Raw genomic sequence first — 16,594 nt, 5'->3', positions numbered from 1 at the left:
CCATTTGATACCCATAGAAGAATTTCATCAACCACCAAAGACAAAGACATGCTGGATGGGTCTCCACTTCATTTAACTAGAAATTAAAAAAATACCAAATTTTAAAATGAGCTGAAAAAATTACTATAATTAAAACATAGATAAATGGAAATCCACACATGTTTAATTTTTTTAAAGGATAAGGCAGTTGGCATAGGGGCAATCTTTGAGGAAAGTTTAAGTACAGAGCAGTATTAGAATCTATATTGGTAAAAAACTGTAGAAAATCAAATCAACTGTTTAAGAGGCAAAGATAAGAAGTTCTTTCAGTCATGGAGTAGGTGATGGGTATGGGATGCTAAATATTTGGGAAGCAATTTTTGACTGAATGTAGTGTATTTAGAGAGTAGAGTAAGATGATATAAGACATGAATTAGGCTGACACAACTCTAAAGTTAAAAGGGAATCTGTTCCATTAGACAATTATATTTAATCATATATGTAATTTTCTTGTGCATAATTACATGTTACATAATATATATGAAATATACATTTTCTACATGTACATACATTCATATGTGTAGGAAATGTGGTGTATCTAATGGGAAGTAGCTACATACGCAAGTTTAGTTAATTCAGGCACCTGGGTTCTTTGTTGTATCTGTGAAACTGGCAGAATTAGGCCTATAATTATGTAAGTGTAGGTAGCAGACAGTGTGTGTCAATACCATTTTACTTTGATTAAGAACCTAGTTGTAATTTAAATTAATTAATGGAATACAGTTTCAGTTTTGTTTCTTAGAAATTGTTTGCTATTCAGAATGGATTTTTTAAAACCAATTTTGCTTTAAATGACCATCCAAGCCTTTTTTAGAGAATGAATGTGTTGACTCTATACTGAACACTTGGAGCATGATGATGACAATTATTTATGTAGTCAGGCTAAGAGAGAGGTGAAAACAAAACAATGAGGACTGAAATTTATAGACGCTCAAGGTGCTTCAGAAGTGATGTCTAAGATGAAGGATCAGTAGGAGCTAACTTGGCCAAAGGGCAGAGAAAGTGGTCTAGTCAGGCATTGGCTGCAAAAGTCTGGGACTGAAAAAGCATAGGGAAATGGGAGAAATTTAGCATAGGCAGAATGTTTATTTATTTATTTATTTATTTATTTAAAAGATTTTACTTATTTATTTATTTATTTATTTAGTTATTTATCTTTAGAGGGGAAGGAGAGAGGGAGAGAAACATCAATGTATGGTTGCCTCTCGTGGGTCTCCTGCTGGGAACTGGCCTGCAACCAAGGCATGTGCCCTGACTGGGAATCAAACGTCGATTCTTTGGTTCACAGGCCCGCGCTCAATCCACTGAGCTACACCAGCCAGGGCTAGCATAGGCAGAATATTTAATGAACAGTGAGAGCTGGGAGATGGAAGGAGGTGTCTGAACAGGGAAAAGTGCTGAGAGCTGGGTCTAGGGAGCAAGTGATGGGTAAGTGACACAAAATTCAGTAGAGTCCTATCAAGGAGTTTTAACTTAATTCTTTAAACAACAATGTATAAATATGACCAAATTTAAACTTGAGAAAGATATCTGTGACTACTGTCAGTCTGGAGGAGAGCCAAGGTGACTAGTGAGGAGTCAGAGGCCAGTCATGTCAGGGAATATACGATACTGAAGAATATTCAAAATATAGAACTAACAGTAGTAGAAACATTAGGGTGGCATTAAGCAAAAGGATATGAGCAAAAGCTCTGGAGCCACATGGACACAATTGCTGGGCTCTTTGTCACATCCTCAGTTTTCTCATTTGGCAAAGGAACTGTTGAAACTTAATAGAGTTCTGAAGATTGAATAAAATAATGCATATATTGTGGTTTAAAACAGTACAGGATTAATATATGGTTACTATTATGTTTCTAATTATTGTCATTTTATCATAGGACAAAAAGTGAAATATGTTTTATGAGATCTTATCCTTGCAAAAGGATAATGGAAAAAATATCAAAATCTACAAAAAATTTACCTGTTATTTATCAAAGCAGTGGAAAGACAAAGGGGAAACATCTCATGTTTAAAGTTGCTTATTTATTATTACCCCAAATTTGTTATAGGAAACCAACCATACAAACCCAAGGCTTTAAGAATAATGAAAACTCAATGTGTGTGTGTGCTGTGTACTGTGTAAAAAATATCCTATTATTTGGCCTGTCATGCACTGAAGTGCCCACAGAAGTCACTTTCATCCCTGTGTGGGTTTTTAAAATACTCTGAAACATATGGAAACAGTACATGAAAAAATCAGTTGTCGCAACCAGTTTTTCTACATTTCCCATAACAATGAACCTTCCCCCGCCCCCCGCAGTATCCCAACAGGCAACCATCAAAACAAATGCTGCATCACTGCATTTGTTTAACTGCAGTATGTTTTTAAAAATATTTTATTTATTTATTTTAAGAGAGAGGGGAAGGGAAAGAGAAACATCAATGTGTGGTTGCCTCTCATGTATCCCCTACTGGGGACCTGGCCTGCAATCCAGGCATGTGCCCTGACTGGGAATTGAACCACCGACCCTTTGCTTCACAGGACTGCGCTCAATCCACTGAGCTACACCAGCCAGGGCCCATGTTGTTTTTTTTTAATTTAATAGAACCAGTCTTTGAGACAAAATTACCTGTGCTTTGAGCCAATTTTATGTTTAATGACTAAAACCAGGTTGATACTCTAACAGGAATAGTTGGAATTTCACAGCCTAGTATCCTGTCTCTTCCCCTCAACCGGTTCTACATTTTAGAATCTGTTATTAAAGCACCTCCTCATGGTTTCAAAATCTGCATCAATTAGGAATGCTATCAACTATAAGTAATAGAAATTCCAGCTAGTAGTGGTATAAAAATAGTTTGTTTTAATTACTTACAGGTGGTAGGATATAGCTAGCACTAGATCACTTAGCCAGCAGTGTTGTCAGGAACCTAAGCTCTCCCTTGTTAACTCTGCAATCCTCACCCTTAGTTTTCACCCTCATTCTTGCTGGGTCTTAGCTGTAAGAGAGCTAGCTACCTCAATTCTAGACATCAATGTGTTCAAAGCAGAAGCACAAGGGAGGGAGCTTTCTAAGTAAATTCTCTGTACATGTTCCTTTTTAAAGAGAGCTCCCTTAGTAGTCTCTCCCTTACATCTCATTGATCAGAGCAGTCTCCGTGGCCACTTCTAGTTCAAGGGAGGCTAATAAGAAAATCAGTACCTTCTTTAAAAAATCTCTATAGTAGGAGACAGAAGAGAATGGAATTGAAAGTGCTGTTTGATGAGAAGCTGTATTAGTTATCTATTGCTACATAAATTACCCCCAAATATACCATATTTCACCATGTGTAATGTGCATTTTTATCCAAGTTTTTGAGGGAAAAATAAGTATTGTTATGATGTACATACATGGGTATGATTAGATACTATGAAATATAATTCTGTGTATAATGTACACAAAAATGTGGGTGTGCATTATACACAGCAAAATACAGTAGTGACTTTAAATAAAAATAGTTTACTATCTTTTACAGTTTGCATGTAGGTGAGAAATCAGGAACAACTTAGATGGGAGTTCTGAAGTCTATCATGAATTTGTAGGGACTTGATGGTGTCTGATGCAGTCATCTGAAGGATTGGGTGGGGCTTCATGATCTGCTTCTAAGGTGGCTCATAGACTTGGCTGGTCAGTTGGTGCTGGCTATAGGCTTCACTTCCTCTCCAGAAAGCCTCTTCACAGAGCATGACTGGCTTCCCATGGAGCAAAGAATTCAAGGGGTCAAAGAAGTACCCACAAATATCTTTTATGACCTATTCTAAGAGTTCCCACACCAACACTTCTGTTGTATTCCATTGATCATGCTAGCCATCCCCTCACAATATGGGAGGAAACCACACAAGCTCCTGAACACTAGAGGATGAGAGTCATTAGCTATCTTACAGTTTTGTTGGCAGCCATGGTAATGTTTGTACAGCTTTCTATGCTCCTTATCAAGAATGAAATAATGTGTGCTAAAGTAAAGTAGAGGTTTAATCTAGAGTTACATTTAGCTGTCAATAAATAATTACCCATACCTTCTCACTCCACCAGAAAAAAAAATTCTTCTAAACTGCCAGTCACCAAAATAAAGAAAATAAACACAAAAAGGGCATGAATGGCATATTCTGCTTTCTTACCCTGAATACATTTGCTGGGAAAAAACCCAGACATCACTGGATGATTTTTAAGAAAATCATAAAAAAAGTTCATTACAATAACAGAGTGAGTGGCATGAATTATTTTTCCAGGCATGGTCTGCTCATGTAGTGTATTTACCATAGGGGCTATGATGTTTTAAATAAAGTTTTGAATTTTAACACAGATATTTTTGTTACATGAAGAAAATAAAGGTAATTTGATACAATTAACCACACACTAACCAATTTGGTGTAGTTGCTCAGGTTTTTAGGAAGGTCCTTTGACCATTAGTGTAAAAGGACTTTAACCAATTTAGTTATTCATAATTTTCACATTATTTCAGGTTGACTTTAGGAGCTGTGTGTAATTCAAGATAGTGGTGACCAACAATTCTACAAATCGGGGCTGAACTCAAGACTTCTTCAGAGAGGTCAGGCTCCCATTCTGAAGGGTTCTGGCTTTTAGACTTACCATATTTCTAAACCTTATTTACTTGAAGGCATAAATGCCTCTACAATATTTTTATCACATTTATGACCACTAATTTCACTGACTAACAAATATTTGCAATATCCATTATGCTAGTGAACAGGTCCCTGGTATATATCAGACTTGAAGATAGCTAAAGACTATATTGTGATAACTATATCTGGAGATGGCCTTTTGATTAAGATCTTTCTAATGCTAGCACAGATGACCATCCTAAGGGTATAGAGAAAAAGTAATACATATGGATACATCACCTATCCATGCTGAAGTATTTTAAAGAAACTTATGATCTCATAAAAATCACTCATTGGAAAGCTGAACAAGTTTGCATCCCACCACACACAAGTGCCCTTTATTATGCTAGTCCCTTCAATGGAGTCAAGGTCCTTTATTAAAAATGTGTAGTACTCTCTCTGGCTGGATGGCTCAGTTGGTTGGAGAATCATCCTGTATACCAAAGGGTTGTGGGTTCAATTACCATCAGGGCAGATACTTAGGCTGCAAGTTCGTTCTTGGTCATGGTGTCAGTGGGACGCAACAGATCAGTGTTTCTCTCTTACATCGATGTCTCTCCCTCTCCTTGTTTTCCCTCTCCTCTCTCTCTAAAAAAATCAATAAACATATCCTCCAGTGAGGATTTTTTGAAAAAAATTTCTAAAAGAATAGTACTCTAGGCCACTTTTTCCACCTTGCTCCTGTTTTGATGGTTTAGCCCCTGTTTTGATGGCTGAATACAGAGAACACTTTGTTTGGCACAACAACAGAAGATAAGTAGTTGATTAAATAGCATTTACATTGGAAATTTTATAATAGAAGTCTCAGATGCTAAGTCCTGAGTTCACAGCCAAGCCCCTCATGAATTCAAATTTACTTATCTTTGTTAAATATCCCCTCCCTTTTCCATCTCTTCTTACTCAAGAATTCTTTCATGATAGGAATTTCATATCTAGTCTAGACAATGCCTTAACTGAAAGCCACTTGCCATACTATAACATTTGTACCATTAACAGAAACATAACAGTTTTTATTTTTAAATCAGTATTGCTAATATGTGTCCCTCTGTCCTAAATTAAGGGTTTAGAGAATAGAAAATGTAATGTTGCATTTTGAACTCTTCAGCTTTTTAAGAAAAAAGTCTATATCAGGTCATGTCTTAATCTTTACAGAAAGTTTATTTTTACAAAGAAATGCAACCCTTTTTCTAGAACAGAATAAAGAGGAAGGATTTATTGTCAAAGTAACCTAAATAAATAGAACTAATTTTTTTTTGGTTTGGTAATAGGTGGATCTGGTATATTAAAAATTTAAAGCCAGCTGTTTAACACCTGCAAAAAAATCAGGATATATTGTGTACAAAAGTGTTAACTTTTGAAAGTAGAAAAAATTAGCAGAAAGAAAAAATTTTTTTAGTACAGTAAATGTTAGCATCTGAAAATCTTTGGCTTATTTGTGAGTGTTGCTTAGAAGTCAGAGGCTCACTAGGCCATTTAAAATCACAGGTCTATCCATACATAGACCAAATGTTTAAAACAGGCTTGCACACCCACAAAAGTAAAAGAAAAGTAAAAGTCCTAACAGTGTTGCCTTCAAAGTCCCATTCTGTTGTCAAAGGTAATAATATTGCCCACATCTCTTCATCCAGGTATAACTATTCCTTGTTTCTATGAGGTCTTGTGGGGGGAGGGGAATCCCATGTTTCACATTGGTAATATCTCAATCTCGGGGGAATTTTGACATCATTTATAATTAGGAATCACATATCTTCCATTCTGAATTTTCTATGTTCTCTTTGGTTATGGTGACCATAGTTTCCAGGTCCAAATCTGGCATGTGTGGCCATGGTCATTCTACCTGGGGGTGGTGATCTATTAAAGTAGCAGTACAGTAAGTGAGGCTCTAGGGGCAGTATTGAATAATGAGATGAAGCACCATGCCAGTTTATTACCATGACCCTTTCAACATCAGGCAGCATTCACATGTATGTTAGGAAAATTCATGCATTTTCTTTAAACTTAAGTACAAAATTAAATGTGAGCAACTTTCCACTAGCAAAGGGACATTAGCCTCAAAACATTCTGATCTTCCTCTGTAAATACATCTCATGTACCGGGGACTTTGAGAATGTTTTATAGAAAACTGAGGCAAAGGCAAAAAAGTCCCCTTACTCTCCCTGAAAAGAGGGAGAGAAGTTAATATTTTGTTTGTTTTTACTTGGTTTGAAAATAGTTGTTATTCTTTATTTTGAAAAATGTAGGCCTAAGTTATTTCATTTTATTCTCTTTTAAGTTTTTGATGTCTCTGAACATAAACAATTTGAAAATGAAGAGCCAATGTATCACGTGAAAATTGAAAGAAACAATTCTATTTCTATTACTGTTATTCTTTGAAGAGGTTTTGGACCTTGTAGCATGTCAGTAGCAGAAATAGGATACCTTTGTATTTTGTATATTGTCAATTTTATTGTACTTTATTATCAATAATTTATTATTTTAAAATTTAGTTTAGAATACTTTTATGCTTAAAAAACTCTAGATTTGGAGGAGGAGGGAAGATGGTGGCAGAGTAAGACTAAGGATTTTGCTTCCCCGCCCCNTAAAAAAAATTTTTTTCCCCCCCCCCCCCCCCCCCCCCCCCCCCCCCCCCCCCCCCCGCTGCACACCGGAGAAAAACTGGGCTGATCTGCAGAGGAGCACAGTGGATAACCAACAGAAACCCAGCATATAGTAAGGTAGGACTCCAGAAATTGTAGCAAACACTGAATGACCAGACTGTGAAGAGGGGAGATGACTGCAGGTCAACAAGGTCCCAGGGAACAGTGCAGAGGCTGCAGGCCCTTGGCGGCCAGCTGATCCACCTTGGTCTCTGGGAGCCGAGGGCTGGCAGCAAGGACCCTGGGAGAGAGCCAGTCATCAGCACCCTCTCTATCCAGTGGGGCCAGGAGAAAAACGCCAGGAGAAATCAGTTTGCCTGTAGTGTCAGAGAGAGGAGTGGGCATTAGGAAGCAAAACAGAGAGCTCTGGAAACCCATGGAGTCAGTCTGTGGTTGCAGGCATGGGAGAACAGAGAGTCGCCAGTAAGTGTGCGTTCCCCATTGCACTGGGCCTCAGTCGGGTCTGCCTCAGACTCTGGGAGCCAAGGGCTGGCAGCAAGGTCCCTGGCAAGAGGGCCAGTCATGAGCTCCCTCCCTACCTGACCAGGCACAGATTAAAAAACGCCAGGAGAGATTGATTTGCTTGGAGTGGCAGAGAGAGAAGTGAACACTAGGAAGCAAACCAGAGAGTTTTGATCACCCATGGAATCAGGCTGTGGTTGTCGCTTGGGAGAATTGAGAGTCGCCCTGTGCTTTCTGCCATAGCACTGGGAAAGGTCGGCGCCCAAGCCTGCAAGACCAGGGAAGCCTGGCAGGGAGCACACGCCCATATCCCAGGCGAGGACTGTGAATCCTGGGAAAAATCTGCTCTCAGTGGTGTGCTGGAGAGTGGCGCCAGTCTGGATCTTGGGGTCAGTGGGGTGCTGGAGAGTGGCGCCAGTCTGGATCTTGGGAGGGCACTGCGAGACCGGCTGAGTTCACCGAGAAGGGAGGAAGGCCACACTAATAGCCCCTCAGGCTGCTGCAGCTAGTGTGACCAGAAGAAAAGGATAAACCAGCTGGAAACCAACAAGAGGTGTTTTTTTTTAATTTATTTTGTTTGTTTTTAAATTAACTTTTATTTCTTTAACTTTATTATTCTTTGATCTTTCAATACTTTTACCCTCTCTCTTCTTCTTTCTTGTTTTATTCCTTCTTCCTTTCTTTCCAAACCTACATTTTTTTCCTCCCATCTGCTGCCCTTTTTTGTCTTTCTTTCTTTTTTCTCTTTTTCTTTCTTTTTGCCACTTTCCCCTCCAAGTGAGACAAAAGACTGGGAAAGGCGAAAAGACCGGAGTTGGACTCAAAGAGGGGGCATCCCAACAGTAGAAACAGAGAGACACAATTCACTTTGCTATAACAGAAAAACTACAAGTTACTGCATATTTGTATTTCTCATTATTTTGTCATTATTCCTACAATGAGCCTCAAGAAGAGGCTCACAAACAATGGGAAGACAAAAAAACAATCCCCAAATGAAAGGAAAGGAGGAAGCCACAGAAAGAGTGTTAGATGAAGTAGAGGCAAGTCAACTATCAGATACTGAATTCAAAACACTGGTGATCAGTAAGATCAAGGAGTTCTCAATGAGCTACCAGAAACTACAGGGGAGCTACAATGAACTCATCACAAATTTATCAACATGAAAAAGGAAATAGAAACTATCAGAAAGGGACAAGAGGAAATGAAGAATAAAATTTCTGAATTGAAGAACGCAGTAGAAGGTATCAAAAGTAGAATCGATAAAACAGAAGATCTGATCAGTGAGTTGGAGGACAAAGTAGAAAAAAACTCACAGAAAGAGCAAGAAAAGGAAAAGAGGCTCAGAAAGAATGAAGAGGGATTAAGAGAAATGAAATAGAATATGAAATGTAATATCTGAATAATAGGAATACCAGAAGGAGAAGAAGAACAAGGGATAGAAAACCTATTTGAAAGAGTAATGATGGGAAATTATACTAATTTGTTGAGAGAAAAAGTCACACAAATCCAGGAATCACAGAGAGTCCCAGTCAGGTGGAACACAAAGAGGTCCACTTCAAGATACCTCATCATTAAAATGGGAAAATTCCAAGATAAAGAGAGAATCTTAAAGGCACCAAGGGAGAAAAAGGAAGTAACATACAAGGGAGCCCCAATAAGGTTAGCTACTGATTTCTCAATGGAAATCCTCCAAGCAAGAAGAGAATGACAAGAAATATTTCAAGTAATGAGAACCAGAGGCCTACAACCAAGGCTACTTTACCCAGCAAGGCTCTCAATCAAGATAGAAGGCCAAATAAAGAGCTTCCGAGACAAAAGAAGTCTAAAAGAATATGCCTCCACTAAACCAGCTCTGCAAGAAATGCTAAAAGGACTGCTCTAAGGAAAGGAAGATAAAGAGAGAGACAGAGAGGAACACCGGTACAAAATGGAAATGAATAATTACCTATCAATAATAACCTTAAATGTAAATGGATTAAATGCTCTAATCAAAACACATAAAATAGCTGAATGGATAAGAAAGCATGACCCACACATATGCTGCCTACAGGAGACCCACCTCAGGACAAAAGACCTACACGGACTAAAAGTAAGTGGCTGGAAACAAATTTTCCAAGGAAACAGACAACACAAAAAAAAATGGGAGTAGCAATACTCATATCAGTCAAAATAGACTTCAAAAAAAGAGCCATAAAGAAAGACCCAGAAGGTCACTTTATAATACTCAAGGGGAGATTCCACCAAGAAGACATTAACATCCTAAATATACATGCACCCAACATAGGAGCACCCAAATATATACAAAAATCTTATAGTATTTCAAGAAAGATATTGACAGCAACACAATTATAGTAGGGGATTTTAATACCCCACTGTCAAAAATGGCCAGATCTTCCAAACAAAATATCAACAAAGATATAGGTGCACTAAACAACACCCTAGATGAAATGGACTTAACTGATATATATAGAGAGCCCTTCATTCCAAAGAAGCTAAATACACATTCTTTTCAAATGCATAGAGAACATTTTCAAAGATAGACCACATGATAGGGCACAAAAGGAGCCTCAAAAAATTCAGGAAAATTAAAATCATACCAAGCATTTTCTCTGACCACAGGAGACTGAAACTGGAAACCAACCGCCCAGAAAAAAAAAAAAAACCCAAACACTCAAAATCATGAAGATTGAACAGTATACTATTAAACAATGAATGGGTCAACAATGAAATTAAGGAATAAATCAAAAAGTTTCTGGAAACAAATGAAAATGAACTCACAACAATCCAAAACTTATGGGACACAGTGAAGGCAGTCCTGAGAGGGAAGTTCATAGCAATACAGGCTTACCTAGAGAAGGTAGAAACATTTCAAACGACTTAACCCTACACCTACAAGAACTTGAGGAACAACAACAAAGACAGCCCAGAGCAAGTAGAAGGAAGGAAATAACCAATATCAGAACAGTATATGACATAGAGACTGAAAGCACAATTCTAAGGATCAATGAATACAGGAGCTGTTTTTTGAAAAGATAAATAAAATCAACAAGCCTTCAAGTAGGCTCATTAAGAAGAGAGAGGACACAAATAAACACAATAAGAATGAAAGAGGAGAAACTACAACTGATACCACAGAAATAGAAGGGATTGTAAGAAATTACTATGAAGAACTGTATGCCAAGAAATTTGAAAACCTAGGTGAAATGGACAAATTTCTAGAAAAATATAATCTTCCAAAACTCAATGAAGAAGAAGCAGAAAGCCTGGACAGACCAATAACAGCAGATGAATTTGAAACAGTAATCAAAAAATTCCGAATACACAAAAGCCCTGGACCAGATGGTTTCACAGGAGAATTGTACAAAGCATTTAAGGAAGAGCTAACCCCTATTCTTTACATACTATTCCAAAAAATCCAAAATGATGGAAAATTCCCAAACTCTTTTTATGAAGAGTTTTTCATAAAAACTAATTCTTAATTCCATCATCCTAATTACAAAACCAGATAGAGCCACAACAAAGAAAGAAAACTTCAGGCCAATATTGCTGATGAACATAGATGCTAAAATCCTCAACAAAATATGGGCAAATGGCATCCAACAGCACATTATAAAAATCATGCACCATGACCAAGTGAGATTCATACCAGGGATGCAAGGATAGTTCAATATTCGTAAATCAGTAAATGTAATACATCATGTAAACAAAAGCAAAGACAAAAATCACATGATCATATCAATAGATGTGGAAAAAGCTTCGATAAGGTACAACACCAATTTATGGAAAAGACACTCGGCCAAATGGGAATAGAGGGAGCATTCCTCAATATAATAAAGGCCATATATGAAAAACCTACAGCCACCATCAGACTCACTGGGCAAAAACTGAAACATTTTCCGCTAAGATCAGGAACAAGACAAGATTGTCCACTTTCACCACTTCTATTCAATATAGTATTGGAAGTTTTAGCCTCAGCAATCAGACAATAAAAGGAAATAAAAGGCATCTAAATTGGAAAGGAGGAAAAAAAACTGTCATTGTTTGCAGATGACATGATAGTGTATATGGAGACTGGTATAGACTCTACCCCAAAACTGCTCGACCTAATAAATGAATTTGGCAAAACAGCAAGATACAAAGTCAATATCCAGAAATCAAAGGCATTTTTGTGTACTAACAATGAAACAGCAGAAGCAGAAATCAAGAAAAAAATCCCATTTGATATAGCAGAAACAAAAATAAAATATCTGGGAATAAACCTAACTAAGGAGGTAAAAGACCTGTGTGCTGAAGACTACACAACACTGAAGAAAGAAATCAAGGAAGATACAAACAAATGGAAATAAATATCGTGTTCATGGATTGGAAGAATTAACATCATCAAAATGTCCATACTACCTAAAGTAATTTACAGATTCAATGTAATACCTATTAAATACCAATGGCATATTTCACAGACATAGAACAAACATTTCAAAAATTTATATGGAACAATGAATGACCCCGAATAGCAGCTGCTATTTTGAAAAAGAAGAGTAAAGCAGGAAGGATTACAATACCTGATACCAAAGTGTATTACAAGGTCACTGTAATCAAAACAGCATGGTACTGGCATAAAAACAGGCACATAGACTAATGGAACTGAACAGAGAGCCCATAATTAAACCCAAGTCTCTGTGGGCAATTAATATTCGACAAATGGGGCAGTAAGATAAAATGGACTAAAAATAGCCTTTTCAACATAGGTGTTGGGAGAACTGGACAGCTACGTGCAGAAAAATGAAACTCGAGCAGCAACTTACATCATACACCAAAATAAATTCAAGGTGGATAAAGGACTTAAATATAAGCCATGACACCATTAAAATCCTAGAGGAGAACATATGCAGAAAAATCTCAGATATTTCACACAGAAACATTTTTACCAAAATGTTCCCTGGAGCAAGGGTCATAAAGGAAAGAATAAACAAATGGGATCTCATCGAAATTAAAAGCTTCTGCATGGCTAAAGAAAACAGTATTAAGATAAAAAGAGAAACAACTCTTTGGAAAAACGTATTTGCCAATAATACCTCAGACAAAGGTTTAATCTCCAAAATATACAAAGAACTTACTCCAATCCACTCTAAGAGGACAAGCAACCCAACTAAAAAATGGGCAAAGGACTTGAACAGACATTTCTCCAAGGAGGGCACACAGAGGATCCAGAGACACATGAGCAGATGCTCCATATCCCTAGCTATCAGAGAGATGCAAATTAAAACCACAATGAGATACCACTTAACACCAGTCGGAATGGCCATCATAAACAAAGCAACAAAGAACAAGTGTTGGAGAAGTTGTGGGGAAAAAGGGACCCTAGCTCACTGTTGGTGGGATTTCAGACTGGTAGAACCACTATGGAAAACAGTGTGGGATTTCAGTCTGGTACAACCACTGTGGAAAACAGCATGGAATTTTCTAAGAAAACTAAAAATAGACCTGTCTTTTGACCCAGTAATTCCACTGCTGGGATTATATCCTAAGACCCCTAAAACACCAATCCAAAAGAACCTATGCACACCAATGTTCATAGCAGCACAATTTACAATAGCCAAGAGTTGGAAGCAATGTAGATGCCCATCAGTATATGAGTGGATCACAAAACTATGGTACATTTACACAATGGAATTCTATGCAGAAGAAAGAAAGAAGGAGCTTTTACCCTTTGCAACAGCATGGATGGAACTGGAAAGCATTATGCCGAGTGAAATAAACCAGGTGTTGAAGGACACATACCATATGATCTCACCTTTAACAGGAACCTAAACAGCAAAACAAACAAGCAAGGAAAATATGACGAAACACACTAAAATTCAGAACAGGCAGACAGGGACCAGAGGGGAGAGGGGAGATAGGAGAGAGGAGAGGGGAGAGAATTTCAGGGGAAAAGGGAAAGGACTCACAGAAACCAGTATAAAGTACACATGGAGAACAACTAAGGGGGTGGAAATAGGAGAGAGGTGGGGAGCATGGGAGGTGGGCTGGGATGGAAGTGGGGACAGAAAACTACTTGAACAATAATTAAATAAAAATATTAAAAATAATAAAAATAGGAAAAAAACTCTAGATTTTTCTATGAAAATAAATTTTGAGAATAGCAAATTTCCAATTATTCTGTGTAAATCTCCAAAATTTTTAATATTCAGTTAAGAAAGGTATCATGAAAAGATGCTCTACATTACTAATCATCAGGAATACACAAATCAGCACCACAATGAGATATCACCTCATACCTGTACAAATGGCTATCATGAAGAAGAAAAGAGAAAATGTTGGCAATGGTTTGGAGAAAGGGGAACCCTTGTGCTCTCCTGGAAATGCAGATTGGTATAGCCACCATGGATAATCGTATGGACTCTCCTCAAACAATTAAAAAATATAACTACCACATTATCTAGAAGTCTCACTTCTGGATACAAATCCAAAGGAATTAAAAAGAGAACATCAAAAAGACATCTGCATTCCATATTTATTGCATCATTATTTATAATGGTCAAGATATGTGACATATATCACATGTATATATATGAATATTATTCGTTATGAGAATGAAAGCGATTCTGTCATTTGTGACAACCTTGAGGGCATTATGGTAAGTGATACAAGTCAGATATAAACAAACAAATATAGTATTATTCTACTTATATGCGGAATCTAAAAACATTGAGCTCATGGGAATAGGGAGTAGAAGGATGATTACAGGTTTTGGGGGAGGAAGGATTGACAGATGTAGGTTAAAGGATACAAACTTAAAATTAGAAGATTAATAAATTTTGGAGATCTAATGTACAGCATAGTGATTATAGTCAATAATACTGTATTTATTATAACTAGATTTAACTAGATCTTAAATATTCTCACCACAAAAAAGACATGATAATTGCGTTATATGATAGAGATGTTAGCTATCACTATGGTGGTAAACATAGTGCAATATATAAATGTATCAAAGCAGCGTGGATTACCTCTTAAACTTACCAAGTATTATGTGTCAATTATAGCTCATTTAAAAAAAAATCCCTCATTGGCTCTGGCTAGGGTGCCTCCCTTTGTTGTAGTAGTATGCTGTGCACCAAAGTGTTGTGGGTTTGATTCCTGATCAGGGCATATATCTAGGTTGTGGGTGCGGGTTTAGTCTCTGGTTCAGGTGCATGGGACAGGCAACCAGTCAATGTTTCTCTCTCATCTCTCTCTCTCCCTCCCCTCCTCCTCCTCCCCTTTAAAATCAATAAATGTATCCTTAGGTCAAGATTAAAAATAGTGCACACATTAAAAAAAAAGATCAGAGCTATTTTTCTTATTTGCTCTATGTCCGGTAAAAGTAAAGGGCAGTTTGCATCTTTAGTGTAACTTTATTTAGCCCAGAAACTTCTGCTCATGTTGCTGCAAATATAACTGTTTGAGTAGGTCAGTTTTTTCATACTCTGACCTGTACTCAAGACTACCTCCTTTTGCAGGGCTTACTCATGAAATAAGAGACTGTGCTTTATCCTGGGTGTTTATAAATATTTATATTCTGTCATAAACACATCCCATTGACTTGGATAGATTGGATAGGGATGGCTCTAAAAGAAGAATGTGGGAAAAATTGGATGTTTAAAGTTCCGCTGTTGAGAACCTTCAGAACTATTACTTATGTTTGAAATTATTGATCATTCTGTGATTGGTGTTACCCATTGTTTGACTTGCACTTGATGCTTGTCAACTGTATTGAAAAGATAAGAAAGTTTCTCTGAGCCGTGGCTGGTGTGGTCCAGTGGATTGAGCGTGGGCCTGTGAAGCAAAGGGTCATTGGTTCAGTTCCCAGTTGGGGCACATGCCTGGGCTGCAGGCCAGGTCCCCAGTAGGGGACACATGAGAGGCAACCACACATTGATGTTTCTCTCCCACTCTTCTTCCCTTCCCCTCTCTCTAAAAATAAATAAATAAAATATTTAAAAAAGAAGTCTCTCTGGTGAATTTTAATTTTATTATTTACCAAGCCTATAGACTGTCCACATTCACTCTCACTCAGCCTTCATCACCTAAGGTTCTCCCATTGATAGTAACTGCATATATTGGTTTAGGAGTTGGAAATCGGTTAGCTTACTGTTGTTGCCATAAAAAATTACCACAAATGTAATGGATTAAAACAACATAAAATTTTGTAGGTCAGAAATCTGATATGGATCTTATGAGGCTAAAACCAAGATATCAGCAGGCTGCATTCCTCTTGGAGACTTAATGGGATGATCCACTTACTTGCTCATCTGGGTTGTTGGCAGAATTTCTTGTGGTTGTAAGATTGAGGTCCCTGGTTTTTGTTTTTGTTATTTTGTTTTGTTTTTGTTTGTTTGTTTTTTGCATATTGTCAGCTGTCAGCTGTACTCATCTCCTAAAGGCTGCTGTACCTTTGGCTCATGGTTGCCTTCCTTCCTCTTCAAAGCACAAGGGTAGGGTGAATCCCTCTCATGATGCATCTCTCACTGCAGTCAGGAAAGATTCTCCACTGCTAAACCCTCATATGATTAAATTGGAACACCAGGTAATCCAGGATAACCCAGGATATCTCCTCACAGCAAGATAATAAATAACCTTAATTATATTTATACTTTTTCCATACATGGTAACATCTCAGATTCCAGAGATTAGGGCATGACACCTTTGTGCCTACCACATTCTCTGTTGCTCTAATTTGGATTAATTCTTTATGGTCTTGCTTTTCAAATGACTTACTGAAGTTTCCTTTCATCATCAACCTGAGGCTATTTTCTAGAACCCAGAGAGATACCTG

The sequence above is a fragment of the Sturnira hondurensis genome, unplaced genomic scaffold (genome assembly GCF_014824575.4).
Source record: "Sturnira hondurensis isolate 20B ecotype Veracruz unplaced genomic scaffold, ASM1482457v3 Scaffold0008992, whole genome shotgun sequence".
Lineage (NCBI taxonomy): Eukaryota > Metazoa > Chordata > Mammalia > Chiroptera > Phyllostomidae > Sturnira > Sturnira hondurensis.
This window is presented reverse-complemented; position numbering follows the sequence as displayed.